The sequence below is a fragment of the Peromyscus maniculatus genome, chromosome 13 (assembly GCF_049852395.1).
Source record: "Peromyscus maniculatus bairdii isolate BWxNUB_F1_BW_parent chromosome 13, HU_Pman_BW_mat_3.1, whole genome shotgun sequence".
Taxonomy (NCBI): domain Eukaryota; kingdom Metazoa; phylum Chordata; class Mammalia; order Rodentia; family Cricetidae; genus Peromyscus; species Peromyscus maniculatus.
In genome coordinates, this window is record NC_134864.1 from 2,935,555 (window position 1) to 2,941,554 (window position 6,000).

The following is a 6,000-nucleotide window of genomic DNA, read 5'->3' on the forward strand; positions in this document are numbered from 1 at the left end:
TGCTGGCATTTTAACTGAGCCCTCTTCTTTTTAAAGTCCTAATTTTGTGCCACTTCAGCACCCCCTGCTGGCCCTAACGTCATCGTTCAGGTGGTTCTTGTGCTTTCTGGGCCACACCAGGATCTACACTTAGTTCCTCTAACTTCTCCTTCCTAGAATAGCAGCTACGGTTGTTCACTTCCTTCCATCAAGACACAAACAAATAAAGACAAAGCACTTTTTTTAACCATTAAAAAGTGAGCAATTAAAAGCACATTTCCATTTATTAAGTTTTTGCCTAAGCAAACCCCTTTTTAGTTTTTTTAACATTTTGAAATAGGGGAGATAAAGAGAAGCCTTATTTTCTGATGCTGATTTCTGAATTTTTTAGGTAATGGCCCTCGGGTTTTCTTTTTAATATTATGTCTTTAATTTTTAAAGGACATATTATGGGGCGAAACACAACACCACACCATTTTGTCTTTACTACAGGCTAAATCTTCCAGCTTGTACTCATTAACGGCTTTTGCCTGGAAAATATAATAAAAACATTTATTCACCATGGATAAAAAGAACTGACAGACCAAAGAAAAGATTCCATCCCAGTCCAGCTTCATGAAACGATGAATTTATTGAGATTATTACAGGGGTATCAATGACACAGGTGTGCTACCAGGAAATCACCTGAACGACAGCTACACCACAGAGGATTCCCACCCACTTTGATCATACAGCGGCAATTGGACTCTCAGGGAGGGGAAGGGCCTTATGAGGGTTCCATGTATCCCCCCTCCCTCCATGAGGGAATATTAATAGCCCACATCTTGTGTGGGACATCATAGCTGCTCTACTTCAAAATGATGAAGGTCATAGTTAATCCAGAGGAGACAACTATATCACATACACAGAGTCATGTGATTAGTTCTGGGGAACAGAACATAGGTTTGTAGCTCCTAACCCCAAAGCACCCATGTGGTAAAGGCCATGCAAGTATTGCATTGCTGTTATTGTTCTGTTCGTTATAAACTTTCCACACTGTAGCGTTCTGTGACAGCAGGCACAGAATGAACTAAGACAATAGAGGAGACTGAAAAAACACCATTTTGTAAATTTGGAATAGCATACACAAAGGCATGCTATTTTTGCTGTGAAGAGACACCATGGCCAAGGCAACTCTTATAAAAGAAAGGATTTAGTTGTGGACTTGCTTACAGTTTCAAATGTTAGTCTGTTATCATCTTGGCAGGAAGCATAGTTGGCACACAGGCAGATATAGTGCTGAAGAAGTAGCTGAGAGTTCTACATCCTGATCTGCAAACAGAGAGAAACTGGACGTGATGTGGGCTTTTAGAAACTCAAAGCCCAACCCCAGTGACACACTTCCTCCAAAAAGGCCACACCTCCTAATCCTTCTAATCCTTTCAAATAGTGTTACTCCATATATATGTATACTGCACACACACACACACACACACACACACACACACACACACACACACCCCTAAGCCTGTGGGGACCATTCTTATTCAAACCACCACACATGGGTTACTGAATTTCTAGAGTTAATGTAAACCGAGACAATACTCTTTTAATCTATTCTGCTCTTATGGCAAGACAATCTATTAGCTGTATTTTTAGTTGAGTATTTGGAGATCAGTCAGATGGTTAGAAAATGCCAGCCAAGTACCACATCAGCCTTCTAGGTTGTATTGTTTTTTGTGTTGTGACCAAATACCTGATGTAAATGGGGAAGAGAAATTTACTGTGGCTCAAGTTTAGAAAGATTTCCATCCATCAAGGTGTGGAGGCATGGCTATGGGAGTGGCTCCATCTGCAAAGTAGGGAGCATGTGGAAAGGGAAAACTAGGGCACATAGAACCTTCAAAGGTCTGCCCATAAAAGCCTATCTCACCAGCCATGCCCCACCTCTTAAAGGCTCTGCAGCCTTCAGAATGCCCCCACAAGCTGGGGACCCAGTGTTCAAAACATGAGCCCAAAAAGCACACTTCAGATTCAAAATACAATACAAGCCCATTTAAAAATATATCATTTTTAAATAAAGTAACTAATACTTACTACATTTCTTAATTTCATTTTGAGTGTGCATGTGCCATGCTGGGCATGCATGGCATGCATGTGGAGGTCAGAGAACAACTTGCAGGAGTTGGTTCTCTCCCTTCCACCACATGGGTCCTGGGATAGAACTTAGGCCATCAGGTTTGGTGGCAGGTAGGTACCTTTACCTACTCTGCCAGCTCATAACTCTGGAGACTGGAAAGTTCTATTAGGGAGGTGCCAATATCTGTCCAGGGCCTCCTTACTGAATCATCACAAGACAGAAAGTAAAAAGGCAAAACAGTAAAGGAGTCCAACACATCCTTTCATGAGAACCTTGATCCACTCAGGAGAACAGATTCTCCCTAATCTAAGGGCTTCTAACAGCCCGACCCCTTAACACTGTAGATGTGGGGACTGAATCACAGTATAAGTTGTGGAGAGGACAGACATTCAAACCATAGTACCCCCTTTCACCTCTATTGTAAAAATAGAGAATTTACACTGATAAGAACAAAATATAAAAACAATGCACCATGACTAAGACCTTATTGTTGAAGACACCACATCCCTTGGTTGCAGAACATAGAGAAACCAGGCTAGGACTGAGCTGGAAGCTTCCTTCTCACTGGCTGTCTCTCATGGTGTCAAAAGGTGCTATCCAGACTGCTGGGGCAGAGTGTTTATCAGCAGCCTTACTCAGCTAGGGACCTTCTGTGCTCTACCTCTGCACTGCCAGGCAGAGTACGCCCAACTGGTGCAACAGAGGTGTGACTGGTGGTGCACCCAAACAATTTCTGATTGAATTTGGGGCCTGCTTCACAGGAAGAAATTCACACTGGAACTGCAAATCTGCTCAAAAGCCCATGGCCAGGGAGGTCCTAGACCCCAGTAGAGAAGCTACTGCTGTTGCTTTGCTAAATGGACATGATACACTTGTTGAAATGCCTGCCAAGTATTTGTGTTTGTGCCCAGAGATTAGTGCTGTCAACTCAAGTCAGAGAAGCTTCCTTTCACAGTGGGTGACAGTGACAGCAGAGACAAAAAACACGTCATAGCACTGGGAATAAGAGGCTGAATGCTTAGTCCAAAAGGAGACATCTATAGCATTTCCAACTAAAAACCAAGCATTCACACACCCAAGCCTATGAGAGAACATTTCACATTCAAACCACAAGACCTTATAAGGTGACTGCTCCTCTTGAGTTGCTGAAAGTTGAGAGTGTCAGAATGGGGTGGCACTTGAAAGATCTTTTCCAAGGGTGTACTGGCTAGTTTTATGTCAAATTGATATAAGATAGAGTCATCAGAGAAGAGGAGGCCTCAATTGAGAAAAATACTTTTTTTTTCCTAATTCAATAGCAATTTATTTACATTTTACATTTTTTGGGTGTGGAGATCAAACTCAGGGCCTCACACACAGTAAGCAAGTACTCTACCATTCAGCCTACTACACCCCTATCCTTCAACAGTAATTTTAAAAGGACATTTGTCCTTATTAAATCTATCTAAAGAACTGGGCATCACTCTTTCACACTGACTAGGTTATGCAATGTCAAATTAAGTTACATAGCTACGATGGTACCCACAACTTCCAGAAACCTGTTGGGGCACATAGCTGAGACTCAAATAAGTATATAGTATAAGTAAAGTAATGGGAGCCAGAGTTTGAGAGTTTTCTGTAAGCAGCTCACAGAGTTTGGAGACCAGTGAGTAGCAGTGTGTATTTCTGCAACGAAGTAGTCAGTTGAGAGCTCCTTCTGCTTACAGAAGAAGCAATGGTCTGGGATGTGCTCAGCTATCCTCAGACACTGGCTTTCTGCCAACTAAGTCTCAGTCAAGAAAAACACTTCTATCTTAGTTAGGGTTTTATTACTATGAAGAGACACCATGATGATGGCAACTCTTATAAAGGAAAACATTTCATTAGGGCTCACTTTCAGTTCAGAAGTTTAGTCCATTATCATCATGGTTGGAGCATGGCAGCACACAGGCAAATATGGTGCTGGAAAGGTAGCTGAGAGCTCTACATCTGGATCCACAGGCAGCAGGAAGCGACAGTGATGTGGTGGCCAGGCTAGAGCTTCTGAGACCTCAAAGCCCACCCCCTAGTGACACACCTACTCCAACAAGGCCACACCTCCTGATAGTGCCACTCCCTATGGGCCTACAGGGGTCATTTTATTCAAACCACCACAGCCCCCATTAGATCAAGCTGTAGACAAGCCTGTAGGGCATTTTCTTAATTAGTGATTGATGTGGAAGGGCCCAACTCTCTATGGGTGGTGCCATCCCTGGGCTGGTGATCCCGAGTTCTATAAGAAAGCAGGCTGAAGCAGGGCATGATGCTAAACCCAGCACTCAGGAGGCAGAGCCAGGCAGATCTCTGAGTTTGAGGTCAGCCTGGCCTACAGAGCAAGTTCCAGGACAGCCAGGGCTACACAGAGAAACCCTGCCTCAAGAAAAACAAAAAGAATGAAAAGAAAAGAGAGAGAGAGAGAGAGAGAGAGAGAGAGAGAGAGAGAGAGAGAAGGAAGGAAGGAAGGAAGGAAGGAAGGAAGGAAGGAAGGAAGGAAGGAAGGAAGGAAGGAAAAAAAGGAAGAAGGAAAAAAAGAGAGAAAGCAGGCTGAGCAAGCCATGAGGAGTAAGTCAGTAAGCAGCACTCCTCTGTGGCCTCTGCATCAGCTCCTGTCTCCAGATCCCTGCCCTGCTTGAGTTCCTGTCCTGACTTCCTTCGATGATGAACAGTGCTGTGGAAGTATAAACCAAATAGCTCCTTTCCTCCCCAAGTTCCTATGGCCATGGTATTTTATCACAGCAATAGAAACCCTAATGGAGACAAACGGGAAGACTGCCCTGAGGATGTTGGTCATTACCCAAGGTCGGGCAGAGCAGAAGCAGAATAGACCCCAAATCTCTGAATTTTCATTTAGCATTTTCTAGTTTCTCTTAGACTTCTTCACTTCCAAAGTCTTCACAAGCTAATCAGACCAAAGCACAGCATAGAAATAAAAATACAATTTGGGTAGTGGTTTTACATGTAATTCAAGATCTTCACAAAGAAATACCATAGTCACAGTTCCCATAACAATTATCTCACTCCTATACTAACTACTATCCTTAATATATTAAGTTTCAAACCTGAGACAAAAGGCTGAGGTGCTGATTTAACATATCAAAGGTGACTTGGCCTCCAGGTTCTCCTAGCATCCCTCAGTCACTACCTGTCACAGAGAATGGTTGGCATATCCCACCCTCTACCCTGCTAAGCCCTTGGGGGCCCCACCACGTGGGCAATTCTGCTTACCCACTTGCACCTCTCCAGCTGTTTTCTGCTCTACCTGCTCCAACCACGTGTGTCTCCCCTTCTGCCAGGTAAGTGTCACTATGGAGCTCCCCGCCTGCTTCCTCTACTGGTACAAAAGCCACATTGGTATGCCAGGAAGCTTCTTCACATCCTACCGCACCCCACCACCCCATCGTGTGGAGAGGGATACTTTTCCTCCGTGACTTGGGACATTTCTCTCTGACAGGTCTCTCAATCCACTTGGGGGATGCGCTGAATTGAGATTCTTGTTACCATGACACTTACCCCATCTGCTCCCGCATGGCTCCTCTCAGCTTCTTCCAGAAACTTTCTCACTTCCCTACCCCCCAAGAGCTGCTTACATGCTCCTGGGTCTCTGACTATTTCCTTGCCTTTCCCTTGGAGCTACCTGTTCTCTTTCCCAGTATCCTCCTGGGCCTGCATGCTGTGAGTCTCCCCTGGGACCTCAGGCTATGTCCCTAAGCTCCTGTTTACCCTCGTGGCTTTTGCAGTGTTGGAACCCTCCCTTGGTGGAGTTCCTGCTGTTCCTTCTTGTCCCTTATGGCCACACTTTTCTCTGTCTCTTAGCTGCCTAGTCCTCCCTGTGGCAGAGTTCCTTTTATGACCTTTCCTTGTTTTCTCTTCAGACTCAGATTTTC